The sequence below is a fragment of the Aphelocoma coerulescens genome, chromosome 7 (genome assembly GCF_041296385.1).
Source record: "Aphelocoma coerulescens isolate FSJ_1873_10779 chromosome 7, UR_Acoe_1.0, whole genome shotgun sequence".
NCBI classification, from domain to species: domain Eukaryota; kingdom Metazoa; phylum Chordata; class Aves; order Passeriformes; family Corvidae; genus Aphelocoma; species Aphelocoma coerulescens.
In genome coordinates, this window is record NC_091021.1 from 7417244 (window position 1) to 7436521 (window position 19278).

At 36.9% G+C, this 19278-nt stretch overlaps 1 protein-coding gene and 1 long non-coding RNA gene across 5 annotated transcripts in view; one reads left to right on the plus strand and one right to left on the minus strand.

Annotated features, from left to right (window-relative positions):
• LOC138113313 (uncharacterized) overlaps positions 1–9726 on the minus strand; it is a 52683-nt gene extending 42957 nt beyond the window's left edge. For 2 of the 4 annotated variants that reach the window (XR_011152098.1, XR_011152099.1), the window contains exon 1: positions 7414–7616. This is a non-coding gene — a long non-coding RNA (uncharacterized lncRNA). Of the gene's footprint in view, positions 1–7413; positions 7617–9372; positions 9417–9654 lie in introns of those variants that run through there. The other 2 variants (XR_011152101.1, XR_011152100.1) reach the window with 2 other exon arrangements.
• A 223-nt stretch (positions 9727–9949) lies between these two features.
• Positions 9950–19278, plus strand: part of GULP1 (GULP PTB domain containing engulfment adaptor 1) — a 176932-nt gene continuing 167603 nt past the window's right edge. The window contains exon 1 of the mRNA XM_069021937.1: positions 9950–9968. The gene's annotated coding sequence lies outside the window, so the exon portion shown is untranslated. The remainder of the gene's footprint in view (positions 9969–19278) is intronic.

A 19278-nucleotide genomic window follows, 5' to 3' on the forward strand; every position in this document is an offset into this window, starting at 1 on the left:
TGCACAATTTAGAACTCTAAACTCATAATATTCATCTTGACCATGCACAAGTCTTTTGTGAACCATTCATGTCAATTGGTGCAATTAATGAGCTAAGAATGAGTTTCCCTAATCACATTACAAGGTACCTTTGTTGTGTAGGGCTTTTTTAAAGAAAAAGTGTACTTTTCCCACAATACACAGCTTGTATTCCTTTGTGACTGCTCCAGGAAAGGAAAAGAATGAAAGCTGAACTTATTGCAGCTAATCAAACAAGTTAAAATTGGAAAATCCTTCTCAAGCAAATCTTCAGGAAGCAAACTCAAAAACACTAAGTGGCTTACTTTCTCACTGGCATGTTGGGAAGGAGAACGAACAGGACAACAGGACATAGCAACCCCTTCTCTCACATAAGAGTCATTAGCATTTGCAAAGTCTAAGCTTTGAAGGGAAGAAAAGCTTCCAGACCCATTCTGCAGAGGAAACCTTTCAAACACCAACTGAGGGCAAATAAACAATGTGCCAAGTCTGCTACAGAGAGAAAACCTGGATGCCAGAAAGTTTCCCTCCCTCTTCCTTGGGGGGCAGAAAGAGACAGACAGATTGTTTATGCCGACTTGTTTATGCCGACTCCTATCCTGAAGTTCCCAGAGAGCTCTTAACTCTTGAAGGACAAACTCCAGTGTGCAATTCAGCCCTGATCTGGACTGTCCTATCCAGCAAGCCTAGAGGCAAGGAATGGGCAAAACCAGATTACTCTGTTTTCCAGTTCAAGTCTAATATGAAAGAAAAGTTTTAATGTTGAAAACAAAGAAACAAGGCCTCAGAAAAGGAATTTAACCCAGCACTAACCTTAGGACAATCAAGAACATAAAATTATGACTCACTAAAATCTTGTAGGCATATCTGATATAAACACTGTAGAAGTCCATATGAAATTAGATATTATTTTTAGATCTTATTTTACTCTGCTATGTAGATCAAATTCCAAGGACAAAGCAGCATGTATAGGAAGAAAAAAAAAACTCCAAGTCTATTGAAATAACAAGAATACATATCTAGTTTATATTCCACTCCTCTATTGGAAAAAATGCATGAAATTGGGCAGATTACTTTGGAAGAGATAGAATCAGTTTCAGACTAAACTGGTTTCTGAGGATCCCTGAAGCTTAAAATTTATATTTGCAATAGAATCATGTCTGGTGTTAGTTTCTACATAATTTGGTTACTCTCTCAAAATAACAGAACCTGTTAACAGACTTCAGTTTAGAGCTGGTTTAATGGTTCCCAGAACCCCATTTCATTTTTTCCCTGTTCTTGGTTCTGTCTTCTATGCCTTTGTCTGCAAAGTCCAATAAGTACAAACTTACTTTTAAAAGCCAGATGATAATTAATTGTTATCTGAATCCTTTTGAGTAGAATTATGTCACTTATGAAGCACTTGGAGTCATCTCAAGGTCACATTTCACTCAGATCCCTCATGTAGTTAACTGAGCCCATAGGAATAAATGTGGGGTCTAAATGTTTGTATACCACAGTCTCACACATTCAGCATTTCAGTGGCACTAGTCCATATCAGTCTTAAAAATGTATCATCTAACTGGCTCAATTTCATCTCATTTCTGCATTAACAGCCCAAAAACTTTAAACTTGTTGTTATATTTGGGGCAGAATAGAGGGATAAATACTTTCTAGGCTTGCAGCCTTGAATTTGGAGGCAAGGATATGTCTGATGACATTTTTGTCTGCGCCCAGAGAAGTTAATGACCTTAATGCATATTACTTAAAACTCAATTCTCTGTCATTAAGTTTCCATTTACAAAAACCTGGAACTGGCAGGAGTCTACATCCTCTAGTGATTATCTTATCTATCATTCAGCATAATAATTAATGCAAAAGTTCAAAAGAACACTTTTGCTCATCTGCTCTACTCATAATTTGACTAAAAGATTAAGACATCCCTTAATTTGCAGTTCTACAAGATGATATTTCTTCAAAACTGACCAGGCAGTTCACTGAAATAATTTTGAAGCATGTGGCTATATATTAAATCTGGTGATTAAGCTTTCAGACAGACCTTACTAGTAGCTTTCTTCCAGCCTCAGAGCTTTCACCTTGCATAATAATCCTTGGCTTTCTTAAAAGCACTGAACCTTTGTTGCCAGCTAGCACGAGTTACAGTAGTTAACACTACATTTAATTGTGTAATTAATTTATTGTGACTAAATTTCCAGCTGAAAGCTCTGTGAGTCACACGGACCCTGCTCCACAGGTCTTTTCCTCCAATTTCAGTTGAAGCAAAACAAGCATTAAGCAGATTTGTTTTTAAAGCTCAGCATAACACCAACATAGAGCTACTCTAACAGCTTGCATATCCCTTCTGTGCTATTTCTGTAGCTCAATGTGCAAGGTCTGTTCTGTCACCAGCTTCTAAGCTGAATTTTTCTCTTGGCTTAATTTTTTGGCCTCATGTCCACAAAACAAGGGTCTTCTGTTCAAGACTGTTCAGATTGCAAGTTTTACCCAACAACCTTCATCCTCAGAGTATTTTACTTTCCATTATCAGCAGTTCCCTCTTGCTCTGTAAGAAAGAACAAGTTCCTGCTCCCTGCCTCTCTGTCCTGAGGCTCTAATGAACCAATTTGATCCACTTTGAGTGCTCAGCTGCTGAGTTTAGAGGCTTCACTCTTGCCACTGCAGACCTTGCTGCACATGAAAGGTAAGAAAGACTGACTAGCTGTCCCTGCAGTGCTCGTGTGTCACTCAGCCTTTACATGACAATGAACTCCCTGTCTCCAGTGAGCACAATTAAATAGGTACATCTTGCTTCAGCCACATGGAAGTAAGTGTCCACAAGCACGGAATCTGAGACCATTTAAACAAAGATCTAGCTGTAAATTGCTTCCCTTCTGGAATAATTACTACCCATTACTGGCAAGACAGTACCTAGTCTTCCAGGATATTAATTGTTTAATTTAATTAATTTGGTAATTCTGCAGAAGCAAGGACCAAGTTCTTCTGCTTGCACCTGCTTCCCCACCCCGAATAAGAATATGGAAACATTGAGTATTAGCAGCCATATACACACCCCCCTTCACAGGTTCATGCCCCTAAACCTTTACCCTTCAGTATATCATTCAGCATTCAGTACAAAAGCAATTGCGCCTGCTTTAATTAGAACACCTTCTAGCAAAGCAATTTCAGGGAAGCAAGAAAAACCATAAGAAGCAAAGAAAGGAATTTTGGGATTACTGTATAACAGGGTTATTGATGAACTATTTTCTTCATATAAGCCATATACAAAATAGACCATGGCTCTAATTTTGTCATCCAGCCACCACCATTCCCTTATCTGTCCTCAACAAGCGTGTCAGAAATTCTGTCTCTGCTACTGATCACACATTCTTTTGAACCAGATCAGGTTATTCAGCAAGACACAGAGCTAATCATTTGGTGTATTCCTACTTGCTATCCATACCATTCTAGAAAGAGCCTTAGCAGATTTCTTCCTAGCCATCACAAAGCAGACTTTGTCTAAGGCAAACCTTATGTAAATTTAATTTGAAGAAAATTTAGTTCTGCTTTGCTTCCAGACATTATTAAATGTTCCATAGCACAGCTGCAGCATCTACCTCTCCCACAATTACAGTTTCTCAATTGCTAAGGTTTTTTTTTTTAACTAGACATGCAGCTTTGAATCTCTCAAAATTTACCAAGTACTCAGCCATAATTTTCATTGTGTTCCCTCAGAGGAAAACACTATCTACATGCACTGAACCCATGAAATGTGGATATTAAACCAGAAGCTCATCATAATTCATTTTGACTTCCATTTGGAAAAATAAAGCATTAAACAACCTCCAAACTCTTGCTGCCTGTGGACTAGCAGTACACGTGGACTGTTCACGAAAATGGACATCCATGCTTCTAACTCATGCTTTAAGTTACATTTCCCTGCAAAACATGCAGCACCCAATAAAACCTCAATACAGCCTCAGAGTTTCCCCTCAAAGGGGGGCTGAATTTGGATGGGAAAATATCTCATTCTCCATATTTGTGTGAGCTAGAAAATACTGTAAGAAAGCAGAAAACAGATATTCCCTGTGACTCAACTGGTTATTCTTCCCTTAATTTGAACACCATCAATAAGCCATAGTGACTGTTTTTGAGACTCCAATAAGTTGCATTTCTGATAATCTTTCTCCCCAGTTTAACCTTCACTGAAGGAAATTATGTGTTGAAAAAACAAAAAGACTAGATTTTTACATTGAAATAGTACCAAAAAATGCCTAAAAAAAACCCTTTACCAAAACTACAAGATATTTTCCTACATAATTATTTACAGATTTCTCCTACAGTAGTAAAAAACATGTTCTCCATGAGCAGAAATAAGATACAGCTGTGCTCTTCTGTCCTGAACCAAAATAAAACAAGAATGAGAATCCTTTCCCCCTTAGCAGACATATATTCATGTGCAAGACAATTAATTTAAAAAAATAATTACCTCACAGATAAGTATTTTTGATAGTACAATTCTAATGACAAACCCTTAAGCAATCAGTGTGTTACTATATTGTTATAGATGTTTTCATCTGCAATACCAATGATTAGAAATATTACAAGTTTAATATTCCTCTCAAATTTTTTCCACTTCACATAAGTATCATTTGTCTTTGGTGTTCTAATTAATACTTTATTCATTGTACCCTGTACAGTACTGATTAACCCCATAGATTAGTCTTTTGTATGTATGGTGTAAAACTCTTAGCTATGGTTAAATGCAATTACATCCAGTCTTCCATCAGTGCCCTTTGTTTCAGAGTTGTGACATTTCTCTTTTATGCTGACTCTTAATGACCAAACCCCAGGTAAGTGCAGGAGCTCTGCTTTTTGCTCAGTTTTACCAGCTAAAATATATTGCTGAATCTCTTCTAATTTACATCATTCAGAAAGATAGGGATAAATGGGTCATTTGAAATCCAAGACTCCCTCTCCATCACAGATATCTTTCATTTATATATTTCTAACTTCAAAAAAAACCCTTTTCTGCAGTCTTTCATTTTTCACATTTCACAGCTGGACTTCCATCCTGCATTAATTTGAATGTTACCTTCCTGTCAAAAGCCAGGCCCTGGTCCTAGAAATATCTATACACATGCCTAGGTTACAACACTTTGCCTCTCAAGTGCAATTCAGATTACATAATAAACCAGAAACTATTACTTCTGAAAGCAATACGAAAATACATTACAAAATAATTCAGAGAGAACGCGACCAATGCAAGCTTTATTCTTTGTATTACTCTGTATTGCCTATGTTTGCATTAAAAAAGTGTCTTACACTATTGTCTTAGCCTTAATGTCCTTTTTTGATTGCTTTTCTTCAGCCAGGTCAGCCTTCATAAAATGTAACAGAGAAATGGAAACACCACATATTACCCAAGTGGTTCAGGATTGATTAGAATTACAATTTTCTTTTTGTACAATTTATTTCTTTTGCAACAAGTTTGCTTCAGGCTACTTATAAACAAAATCTAGAAGTACAGTACTAACAAGGCTCTAATTTCTCCCTTTTTGTTTATACAGTATTTTTAAATAAGGTGGATAGGAGAAGCAGGACTTACAGCTAAGTCTGAAAGTATAGAAGAAGAAAAAAAGCTTAGAAATCACAAAAATCCACTAAAATCTAAGACCATCCTTTCTTTTCCTACCTTAAATGTTTGTCCTTAATGTACAAATCAGTAGCTACCATGGTATCGTCCACAGAAATTTGAAAATTCACAGCTGCTTCATAGGAATCCAAAGTGGACAGCTCAAACTCTCCTCTTCCCTGTAGACATCCTCAGAGCACCAGCTCTGTCCCCATCAAGACTGATAGTTCAGCATTTCACAGATACTTTATGAAAGTTATATGTACAGATAAATAATGAATGAGCAGAATTTCTTGGGATGAGGAAGTTTAAGCCCACAAACAGATAAAACTGACAGCTAAAACCATAATATATTACTCATAAGTTGTAAAAGGAAAGATTATTATAAATCATGTAAAGTTCAAAAAATGTGTTTGGTCAGCAGCACTAGCAGAACCCAGAGAACAGTAATAATGGAAAGAGACCAATTTTCCAATCACAAATTCATGAGGCGAGACCTTGCACTAAGAATGAGCAGACTAAAAAAGATTGGCAAAGGGTACTCTTCTAGCTTGGTTCCTTTGAACAGTGTAACAGCAACGAAATGTTACTCCCCAGTGGGAGCATGAACTGTCAGCATGGAAAACAAATACGGTTGGGGTTTTTATTTTCTAATTATTTGACTTTTTTTTAGCTACAAAGCTAGCAGTTCAGCCTAAAAGATTTCAAATGAAATTATTGAATACAACTCTACATAATCTTCTAGGATTTAAAGTATTATTTATAATGCAAGCACAGCAAAGTTTAAGTAATCTTAATTCACAGATTAATAACCAGGATATACCAGCAAGCTTTTGAATAGTAAGTCTGGGGAATCCTCAATTAGTTTAAAAACTCCTTAATGAAGCAAATCAAGGACCCAGTGAGAAGACTCCTGCATTATCTGCATCATCTTAAAAGACTAAGAAATTCCACCAGTTTATACACATAGCATCCAAGACTTTAGATATTTAACAGCAGGCAGACTTTTTTGTTCACATGAGGGATTGTGTTCCTGACCAAACCTTTAATTCTACTTTAATAATCAATAAAAAATTATATTGTACACTCTTGTAGCTCTAGTTTATCTTTTAACAAAGTAATAATACTTTATGTGGGGATGTGGGAGATTTTTTGGGAAAAGACCATGCAGCTTATCCGGAAAGACTAATGAATATTCTACTTGTGTTTGGGTAAGGCTAATTAAGTTGGAGAATCACTATTCCAGGTAGACCTCTTCCTGCACCATATACCTTCATGATATTTAGACAGTGAGAACAACTACTTAGGTAGCACAATAAGTCTTGAAAGGCCTAAAAGTTTGCCATAAATCTAGTATGAAATAAATACTATTAAAGTCACGTATTTTCCTGCATCTTTTGCCTCCTTAGAAAGGAGGTCTTCACAATTACAACTTCATTCTCAGATATTTGCTCAGGTTATATAACACCAAGGAACATATTTTTTCTGAGCTAAATCTTTAATTATAAGAAATATTTCATTTTCTTCCTTGTCAAATGCAGAAGAAATGATAGCAGGATGTATAATCACAACATTAGCTTTCCCATTAACAACATAACAGGGAGAGAATATATTCCCCATTTTTATAAAGTGCAAATTCTACCTCCTTTTCACCAGTATTTCCCATAGTTTTAACAGCATCACCTCAGACATTCATGAATTCCTCTAACAATTCATGATTGCTATACCCAAGACCTCCAACCACCACCCAGTCCCATTTGCAAACAGGACATGCCATGGGGCACCTCCCCTGGTTGGCTCAGTCACCAGCTGTGTCAGGAACTCATCTTCCACACTGTCCAGGAACCTCCTGGCCCATCTCCTCTTCAGTGTGTTGTATTTCCAGCAGACACCTGGTGAATTGAAGTCCCCAGGAGAATAAGGGCCAGCCCCACCCAAACAGAACTTGCCCTCGATCTGGGCACTTGAAGCCTCTTGGTGCACTGAGGACCACGAAAACTGGTAAGTTGAAGTTGATGTGATTCCTTGCAGCTGAGAAAAATTAGCCAACCCACAGGTTTTGGTACAACTAGATAATGTCTTACCTGAAGGCACTGATTACTCATACTGTAGCTATCACAGCTATTACTAGTTTTTCTCTAGCTAGCAGTAATAGAAGTACATTTTGCAAGGCTTTCTCGAAGGGATTTTGACAAAGTCCTCAGTGGATAAACTGGGAGTGATTTGTCAGGGCTGGTGACATATTTTATGCTTTCTGCACTGATATTTCCCACTGGATTTGATAAATCCAGGTTTAGTCAGAGAAATCAGAGAACTGCTCAAAGCAAACGTTATGTAGCTTAAGATGAGAGTTTGAGAGGAGCCAAGCTGTCTTTGTGTCTGTTCAGAACAAGATTAGGTTTAGGCCTGTGTAAATCAACTTAACTACAAGGTCACAGGATTTCTGACAGGGAATTGTGGTGGTGCTTACACATGCCCCATTCTTTCCCAGGGGCACTCTGTTAGTGAGGCTTTGACACAATGCTGATTTGACAAAATCAAAACACGAAGCCATGTCAAGCACGTTTGTGTTTTTAACAATGCTCTATCTCTGATCAACACAACAGCAACATCTGCCTTTCCCTCTCACTCTGAGAGTAGGATGTCCCTCTAAAGAGATGTGTCTGCACATGAAGTGTGACTATAGCACATGTAAGCACACCTGCACTAATATACAAATGGCACCGAACCCCTAGATATTGCTGAAGGAATCAAGCATCAGCTGTAGGTCAGCTCTACAGCAGATCCAGTGAGTCACCCAATGAGTATTTTAGCTGCTAATCCAGCTCAAACTCGGTGGTCACAGCTGTGGGTATAGATGTGGTTATAGCTCCCTGCAATCAGCACAAATATGCCAGAGCTAAACTATACTGTTGTGTCATGTTGTTACTCAAATATAGCCTATAAAGCTTTGCATGTGCTTGTCTCTGAGTCATGTTCAAAGCTTTTTTAGCATGTCTCCAATCTGTTTCTGAACCTTAATCAGGAATTAAACCTGAGATCTCCATGTCACTTTACTTCTGGAGACATAAAAGCATCAGTCTTTGTCATTGCTGCTTCAACATCTTTGATAATTCAGCCTTAAGCTGGGTTTTCAAAGCCATTGAGAAAGAAAATACTATTTATTCAAAAGAGCTGCTAAATATATTTGCTAAATAAAAATATACATATGCTTTAATCAGATTTTCTAACCCCAGAAGTAACATAGATACCTTACCTCAGAGACATATATGTGGCATTATAGATAATCTGCTGGTGAATTTTTGTGATTATTGTATGAACTGGAAAGTTTTTTTTATATTATAATCAACTATTAACTTCCCAATGATAACAGTAGCCTTACTGGAAGTGAAACAATATATTTCAATGACTAAACTCCTCTGGAGAAATAGAACTGTAAAGAGCAGTTTTCAAAAAAAAAACCAAAACAAAACACCCCAGACAAAAGACCCCCTGAACAAAAAAACCCTGACACAAAAAAAACCAAAACAAAACAAAACAAAACAAAACAAACCCCAAGGAAACTGATTAAACAAAACAAAACCCAAAAAACCTCCCTCTGATTTCAAAAAATAATTACTTAACCTTTATTTAAAATAAGCTCAAATGGAAAATGTCAGCTATAAGTTCTTCAAAATGCAGAAAACCTATAAAGCTAGTGTATTTCAGTTGCTACAAAGTATGTTTAATGCCAGGACATTTACCTTCGCTTGGAGGACTAAGGTAGCACCTTGTTCGGAAGCAATCACTGGTATCCAAGCAAATTCAAAATTACACTTTTACAAGCACTTTTCAGATTCACATACCCACAGATTTATGCACTGGTATACTGAAAATACTGTAATACTCATAATGATAAAGCACGTCAAAAGTATATTTAAGGAAAAAGTAGACAACAAAACAGATTATAGTAAACAAAAAACCTCTAAAGCTACTCATCTCTATAAAGATCTGACTGCCCCTACCCTGAAAGAGTATAGCAGCACCTGCACCATTTATAGCAAAGTACCACAGGCACAATGCAAGAGAACAAATGCACAGCAGCCGAGGGGCAGAAGGGGCTTGGTGAAGAATTCCGAAGGCCTGAGTGCCTTGAGGGCCCTAAGCTGCCTCACCTGGGGCCCTCTGCACTCAGGCTCCGTTTAAACCCAGGCTCGGAATGGGGCCTACCCTGCTCCTGAGGGGCTGGGTTATGGCTCTTGTCATATTCCTGGCTGGATAGTGGCTCTGGCGGTCTCCCAATGGCTGGTGAACTCTGCTTTTCTTCCCTGCTCTCTCTGTGCTGTGGGGAATGCCTACGGTGGGTGAGGAGGTCACCCATGTTTAGCTTCCCTCAGAGGTCAGCTTGCCCTTCCTGAGAGAACAGGCCTGCTCCTTCTGCTTGTTTATGTATAAACAGTGTTTTACTTGGTATTTCTAACTCAATGCATGTGGGGAGCAGGACTTTTTGACCCAGTATGTAAAGGCTCTACGAGCCATGTGGAAAATGCCATCACTGACTTTCACTGGCAGATTATTTTGTCCACATCAAGTCCGCAGGTAACAACAGAGGTGCTGGCAGTTTTCCATTGGGAAATCTAGCCTGCAAAAGCTGAGGCTTTTGATATCTCCTGGAGGGAGTGGAAAAATAATTTAGCATGGATCAGAAAAGACAGTAATAGTTCCTGTAGAGTTAGATGTAATTTATAGAGGATAAGTTTTACAGGTTTTTTTTGTTGTGGGCTATTAGACGCAATGAAGTGTGCTAATGAGAAGACTAAAAACCAGTTTTTACTGTCCTTCTAAGGACTAAACTAACTTTTCTAGCCTGATGAGGGACACAGAGACTCAGTGCTGCTTATACTTCCTTTACAAGATATTGAAAGGTGTCCTTATGCTATGTAAAGAAATAAAAATAGTCTTATCTGATATATACTAAAGCTTATATTCATTGAATGATAGGTTACAATAAAGAACTTTGATATGTGTAGTTCTTATCTAATTGCCTCTCAGGGAAAAAACTGAAACCTTCCTTCAGTGGCCCAGCTTGGATCTCAAATATGTGGTTATTGTCTTCTTTTCCACCACTACTTGATCGAGCCAATTTCTCTGCAAAAGGTACTCTACTGTAGAAACTTCAAGTGCTCTTCTGAATGTTAAATGATCAGGAGGGGAGCTGTGGGTTATTTTGGCTAGAACTTTGTATTCTGAGATACACCTGTGTGTATCTCACATTAGAAATCAGACTAGTTCTTTGACACCTCTACTTGTTAAAGCTTCAAGCGTGTCATGCATATCCAACCTCACAGGCAGAGCAGGGAAACTGCAGTGATCTGTTGATTATTGACTGTGTAATCTAAACTTCATGTTAAAAATGCTTTTGATCATACACAAAGGAAGCTTTTTAGATTATAAATACGCAAAATGGATATTTTTTTGTCGAATAGTGACAGATAATATCTGATGCATTATTAGTCACAGATCTGCCTTCAATTACTGATTTCGTATGAAAATTAGCAGATTACAAAAAATGATATTTTTTCAAAGGGTTTGTTAAAAGAAAACGGTATCCATGTTTTTGTATAGGTTTTTTTGTTTGTTTTCAGTTTGGTTTTGAGCTGGTAAATTTGATCTTGTAACCTTTTACTACTTAACACTTGAAGGCATTGATAGGAGCTTCTCTTCTTGGAAATGCAAAAACTAAACGCTGTTGTAAGGCCTAGTTAAAGAGTGTAAAGGAACTGTGACAGATGAAGTATTTTAATAGGGTATTTAATGATAAAATCTGCTTTGATGCTGTGACCTTCTTGTGGGGTGTCTCACTCTAAAAGTGCTGTGTCTTTCTACCTTGTGCCGGCAGCACCTCTTCAGTTCCCCTGCAGATTGCTGCACCAGGGAGTTCGGGATTTTTATAGTTTCTGCCAGGCAATCCCTCACTGGATTCTATTATCCCATTTTCAGTTTGGTCAGGTATCACGCTATGAATGTAGATTAAGATTTCAATGCCATTTCTTTGCCAAATGAGGCCTCTCATATTTACCTTTCAAAGCTTGTATCAGCAAGATGTTACAATGCTTGGTAATTTCTGTCGGGCTGATAGTAGCAACAATACTCTTCTTGTAGCACCCATATCCCCCCAAGAACATCTCTAACAGTTGTTTTTCACTATTGTGATAGATGAAAACAGCCGTGTGTGTTCTCAGATAGGTACATGTAAATCCCTGGGGCAGGAGGCGTGTGAAGTGTGTTAGGGGAGAGGCCCTGATGCAGTGTTGGGGAAGAAGGGCTGAAAGCAGGGTTTGACTGGTGAGATGCAGCTCAAGCAGAGGATCAGCTGCGGGGCAGGACTCTAAAAACAGGCTGAACCTGAGGGCACTTAGCTGGAGTTTGCTGCAGCTCAGTCAGTTAATTGAAACAAAGACTGGAAGCAAGGAGCTACACTAGAAAGACAATGGCTGGAAAAGGGTTCTTTGTTAATATTTATTTCTAGCTATCTTTCATAGATCATGAAATGTTTTTCTACTTAGCAAGTTAATTATCCTTGACTATATAGAACTATAGTCCAGCCTTTCAGATATTCAAAGGGAAGTAGGAATCTGAAGCCTGGCCCTCTCAATGTCTGAGGCTGTGGTGTGTAAGGAATGTTACCTCAGTTAGTCTGTGGTAGTTTCATGTATGAATATCTGTTGTTCTGATGGCTATTTCATCTAACATGGACAAAAGAATGAGTCAAAATGCCATGAATGTTATATTGAACTCAAAAGAGCGAGAAATTACTTACTCAGGACAGACATGTCTTACTAAGTATCTCCGTAGAGTGGAACATTTTGCGTTTAGCAATGCTACCTTGTAGTTTGGGGGTCTTTGGAGATGGTCATTGTCCTTGTATAAAGTCTACTGATGTGTTTGTATTGGATGTTCATGGTTTAAGAATCTGAACCTTTCCATTTGAATTTCCTTCACTTTGTGATAGGTCATTCAGAATGCTCTTGAAGCACTTTTGTTTGCTAGGCTTTTTCTTCTTTCAAAGGCTAGGGTTTTATGCCTTAGAAACTGAAGGTAAAATAATAAAGTAATTATATCCAAAATTGTTTTCTTAAGCTAATTTAAATAGAAAAATTAAATAACTTCATTGCTTTGCATTCCTTGGCTTCCTTGCAATGATCCCTACCAGTCAACGAAGCAGATTGAAGTGGAAAAGGATTTTGCTTATGTAATGTACTTGTAGGGAGACCTTGCAGTAAGCTAATAAAAAACCTAATTGAAAACTGAAATCTAGAGAATTTGCTATGCAGTCAATATTCTGCATTTAAAATGGTGTAGATTTATATCTGGTATGGAAGTATTAAAGAATGTTCTGAGGATTTGTTTTTTCTGTTTTGGGGTGAATTCTATGGTCTTTTAACAGGAAAGATGAAAATTTATACTTTTACCCTGAAAAACAATATGGTAACATTTTGAGAAGGAAAAAGGGATTTTCACTTTCAAAGCAAATGTAGGAAAGAGCTTTGTATTCTTATTTCCATGTAAGAGCTGCATCTACAGGTGAAAAAATAATGGAATAGAGGACATCACAGTTAGTTGTTTGTGAATTGGATGCACTTGTGGTTGTGAAAAGATTTAAATTTCTTATTGCTTTGTGGAAGGACACTGCTCTGTATTTCTCATGCTTCGTCTTCCTCTCAAAAGTGCTATTTGCTATTCCAGCTACTATGACCATTAGTTGAACTTCAGTTGAAAAAAACCTTTTTTTTTGCAGATTCTGCTATAGGTCTAAAGAGAGATGAAAAAGTCCAAGTAGTTTGCAAATTGTTCTAATCCATAAATGTTTCTACTTATTTGTCATACATCACCCTGCTGACTGAATGCAAGATCTATTAACCTTCAAGACTCAAGTTTTTTTCATTTCAACTTCCTCAATTTTGTACTATTTGCCTTATTCTGACTGTTAATGATGAATAATTCTTCTAATGCATTTGGAACTGGCAAGAAACAAGTATAATGTAGATATCCTCTAATGCCTGTTGTCTATTATAATAAGGGTATGTTGTGAAGGAAAAATATGCTTCACTTTGTTCTTGGCACCAAGTGGAATCTGTAGCTTAACAGTCTATGACAAAGGATTGCCATCCACACTAGCCAGGAGAGCAGGTATTTATTGATTTGTCTTTCATGTTTCTCCAGCAGATTCTTCTTATATGAGATATTTTGTAAGGGTACAATATTCTACAAATAAAACTCTTGTAACCTTTTCACTTTCAGGATAAGACTAGCATAACAAAACAGCCCCCCAATGGTTTGATGGTTTTATCACTTGGTTACTTCAAAGACCATCTTTTTTTCCTAGTATAGGATATAAACAACAGAATTCAACTTTGTAGATTTTTCAGTTTTCTAAAGCAATAAAACCCCTGGCCCATGGCATGTACAAATTGCAAGTGCAGCCTGATAAATTAAGCTAAAGGATTTGGTTTATAACATTCATTCTGGGGCTAATATACTGAAATTAATATGAACTATTTGTGAAGGATTTATTTGGCAAGGAAGAATGGAATGTGACTTTTCTCCCTGTGTAAATAAAAATGTCAGTCCTATATAATGGCACAATGTTACAGTACTTACATGGCAGTTTGATCAATCTTCTCAAGGCTTTACCTTAGGTCTTGAATGGATTCTTATCACTGTAAAATACCAATGCTTTATGCTGTACATGATTAAATTCTGGACTAGAAATAAATTTCTATAGGGCTACATTCTTCAGATTTCTAGAGATGCTGATTTAAAGTGTTTGCATGCCCAGACTAAATAGAAACCTTTTTTTGAGAAGTTTTTGAGATGTTTGCCAGTGATAACAAGGAGTGGATGATAGGGAATAGTCCAGCAGAGCAAACATGAGTGATGTTTATCATCTGGATTCTAAAGGAGAAGGAATAAACTCTTGGAGGAGACATTTTGTTTAAGGAAGGACAACCCCAGTTGCTAAAATCTCCCACACTTTTCTCTTCTCCTTAAAAAGAAATCCATGCACTTAATTGTTCTAGGAGGAGTTTGCAACTATGCAACTAAACTGTCTATTTTGACTGGAATAACTAGCATATTTCTTTCCCTGAAAAATTTGGGCTAAAATGAATTTAGAAATTTCTGAATCATTATGATGTTGGTAGCAGATCTGTTCTCTTATTGAAATTCTGTCATTTCCTTCCACCAAAGAATTATCAAGGACAGGTGTCCTTTATTCATATCATATGTATGAACTTTTCAAGACACAAAAGGGAAAGTGATTATTTCTGTAAGAAAAATCTGCCCTAGGGAAGATACTTATTTCTCTTTATTGTTTGCTGTACTTTCTTTCCTTCCCCCCAGTCCATTCTCTTCTCGTGATCTGCATGTTGTTTACATGCTATTTCGATGTACTCTGATACTCCAAAAAGTCTCAGGATTCTGTTAGGAAGTGCAACACAATGGCAGTTTGATCAATCTTCTCCAGTTGCCTTAGTACTTTCCCCTAGTCTCTTGATTCTCCTGATTTGGATTATAGCTGTCAAGAAAATAACCTGGGGAGCAGAGAAGAGTGTGAGGTTGGTTTGTTGCAAGTTTAAAGTTAAGAAAATAATAAAAAATATTGGCATCTTCCCAGACACTTCACATCACTTATTTAAAAACCTATAAATAATTAATCCCATCTCTATTTTTTTCAAGTTATAAAGAACCAATTTCAGAAATCTGAGCAGGTCTCTTGCCCATACCCAGGAAGAATTGTCTGTATTTAGTTTGGTTTTGCACTGAAGCAGAGCTATTCCATCTCTGCTCCCTAGTTACCTCTACTTTTTAGAGTCCAATATAATAAAATATCCCAAACAAAGGAGGGGGAAAAATTCAAACCACAATTTGATATATCAGGGAATGCTATAGGGTGCAAATATTTTTGTGGCATTTATTAACAAAAATCAGTAAGTTGTGCTGGTTTTTCCAGCAACATTCTTCAAAGGAGACACTTCTTTGCTTTCTTTTCCTTTGCTGTTAGACATTGGTTTTCCCTTTTTACTAGGATACAGAGATCTGAACAAGTCTAATACTTGTTTCAAAAGGGACAACTCCATAATATTTGAGGGGAAAAATAATTTTGCTGGCTCCAAATCTTGTTTGCAAGAACAGGATACAGTATAATAAGTGACAGTTCCAACCATGAATAACAAATATAATTTAGATTACTCCATGACAGCACAACATACATCAGTTGATAAAGTGTTTAAGAATGAGTAAAATCAGTCTATGTGTGGAACTACCATATCCTGTTTTCTTCGCTTGTGAGTTGGCAGAATATTTTTCTCCCCATTTAGGACTTAGTGATGTAGAAAAAGCACATTAGCCAGACACCAGTTACTTATTGCTGTATCATGCCTGATTGATGGAGTTTATTTTACTATCATCAGATTAGATATAAGGAGAGATAAATGAGAGAGGCATAGGAACTCTCTTTTTGTGGTGTCATGTGCCTAAAACTACCCTTAAGAGGCTAATGAGGTTAATGCACAACAAGGTACAATGGTAACTTAGCAATTCTTTAAAAAGCCCTTGCTGCTTCTTTGCTGTGAATTTGTAATGGAAGTATTGTGCCAGCCCCCAGAGGCAGGTAAGCAACATTTAATTGATTAACAGTCGGGAGATGGTACCTCCTAGAACAAACATGAATGTGTTTCATTTAAGCAAGTAAACTACATCCTGCAGGCTTTGGGGAGATTGCCAACACAAGAGAGTATGAACTTTGCCTGGTGAAGGCTTATCAAACAACTCAGGAAGGGCTGTGAAGGATATCTACAGGCAGGTTCACTGACCATATAATCCAATTTGCTTATTTTCTGCTCGCTTTGTACCACCCCATCATCCTGCTGAACTGCTGCTGGAGTTCATCTGTACCTCACTGTACTTGACTTTCTCTGAGGATTTCCTGTAGTGGAAGTGCTGTAACAACTGCCCCAGCTTCAAAATATGCTACACAGGCTTGGAAAGGGTTCAGACAAGAGAGGACTCAGTATTTTAACTCCTGATAATATTTTCTGTGCACATTTGGGAGTAACTTGCAGAAGGACTTCGACCTTTTGGAGTTCATTTGGTTGATAGTTGTTTATCTAAGAAATTATTAGACTAGTTGGGCATCATCACACTAAGATTAAGTGGGACGTATTTTTCCATGGTAAAAGTAGTATGTAGTTCTCCATTTCTGAAATATACTCAATCTTTTTGCTGAGTACTGGAAAGTGCAAACTTTCTCTCTCATTCCCTATTTCTTGATGTTTGGAAGCTATGCTAATACCGTGACTGGTGAATGTAATTCAAGCTGTAGGAAAAAAGTAATCTATTTAAAGACTAGGACACTAGGAAGTGAATAATTCAAGTGGTAAAATATTAAGACACGTTTTTCAGCCAGTGCAACAATGATCTAAAATTAATGCAAAGACTTTTACTTGCATGGAATTTGGGGAATATAGGAAGACACCTAAGAAATACTGACTAGTGAATGCAGTTTGTGTGCAAAATTACAGCACACAGCTCTGTTCAAGTTAAATGTGTCTTTAATCAGCTTCACAATGGTGGAAGTGTTATTCAAATTAGAGTTTATACATGCAATCGGCTCGCAAGGAATATCCAGTCTGTTCTGCAATTGTGTAATGAAAAGGGTCACAACCTCGTCTGGGCTTTGGACTTTTGATGTATTTTAAGGCATTTTTCACTCTGAGGTGATGCAGTAGATTTTAGTATGAGTAAAGGTGCTGACTTTCTCCTGTTGCTAAGAGGGAGAGACCTCTTTCTGAGGACGTGTTTTGCCCAGAACCAGCATTAAAGCATTTTTTGCCTGATTTCCATTTTGTGACGTAATTTATCTGCTTTAATAGTCAAGCCACTCAAATATAATCATGTAAAGAGAAAAGTGCAATTTAAGAATCTTTAGTAATAAAATATTAAACTATCAGCTGTGTTGTGCAAATACTGTATTAATATTTCTTTATGATGAGATTTTTATTTTCACAAAAATTGCTTCATTAGGAAACAATTGAATCTCTCTGTAAACAGTCTACAGTGTTTATTTGAGTTTATTTTTAGTCTTAAATGATTTTTAAATAGTATTGTTTATATTCTTTGCCTTTCATAGGACTGGGAAGAGCAGGGTTGTTTTGTTTTCAGTCTGCAGACACATCTAGAATGAGGAATGAAGTCCAATCAGTATCCTTAAAATATTTAGTATTCAGTGCTGCTGCTAACAAAATTAAGGGCCAAAGTCCTTATGCATTAACCTAATCTTGCAGTATTTGAACTGGAAATAATTTATGCAATTTTTGGAATGCTGCTTTCTTGATTTTTTTTTTTTTTAATGCCAAAACCACCTTTTCTATTAACATATATTGATCACCAGAATTTATAAAAAGGTAAAATTCATCATTTTATTCCACCAATGCACCTGTTTTTTTACATTATTAGAAATGTCACTGGACACTTTTAGCTGTAATCTTAAATAAAATGCAAAGACATTAGAGCAATTTTCACTTGGACAGTTGCACACATGTTCAGAGAGAATTGCCAGATGTTTTTAGCTTGCCCTCATCTAATCCATAGTGCTTTCAATATATACAACTGGAGACCCAAAGAGCTTTACTCCCCAGTGTGCTCACATTTTATTTTCCTAAGGATTTTTCTCCTGCTTGTTCTGCTGCCCCACAACTGGACATTGCTCTGGATGACAGTCTAATTATCTAAAGTTTCTTGCAGAACACAAAATCAAACTCAGAGTTGTGGCGAAAATACACATCCAGGAGTACACTTTGTCCTAGCTAATGACATATTCCTAACATAATGTGATAGAATAATATTAGTCAATTTACTCGAACCTGTACTCTTAAATCAGATTTGGTCTTAAAGGTCAGCTTTCTATAGCACCAAACTCTCCCAGCTCTTAGAAGTAATTAGTGTTACACAGCAAGTTTAATTAAAAACCCAGTGCAACTGAGCCTATCAACTTTCAAACACTTCAAATAATTTTAATTATATGAAAGCTGGGGTTTTTTTCTTCTACCAAGTGTCTCTTGCTTCCTTTCCTATGATTTCGTATGAATTATGAATTAAAGAAGGAGGAAAATGATGCTTTCTTGCCATTGGAAGTTTCTTCCTGATCAGGAATATCCTTACATAGAAGATAACACATTGCTGGTTCTGTTGGTTTAATGCAAACCAAGATATAAAAGGAAAAATAAAACAATGATAATTAATTTTGATAAAATAATTTAGATATATCTGTCTTATTTTCTGTTCTAAATGTGCACCTAACAATTCAAGGAGGGAATGGATATTTTTTCAGGCTCCTGCTTCTAACACAAATCTGAGATTTTGGGGTGTTTTTCAGCAGAAAGCTCCAGGTTTTGTTCCTATCACATGTTCCTTCACTAGAGCAGGCTGAAAAACTGGCTTCTTTTGATCAAACAATGTAGTTTGGAAAGGTCTTATCCATCCATGGGTATCAACACAAGCTACTTATTTCCTTCTAAATGTTTTTATTAACATTTCCTAACCAAGGACATCAAAGTAATTGTAACTTAAACTGCTGACTTGCAACTTTGGTCTTTTTTATTCTGGAATTT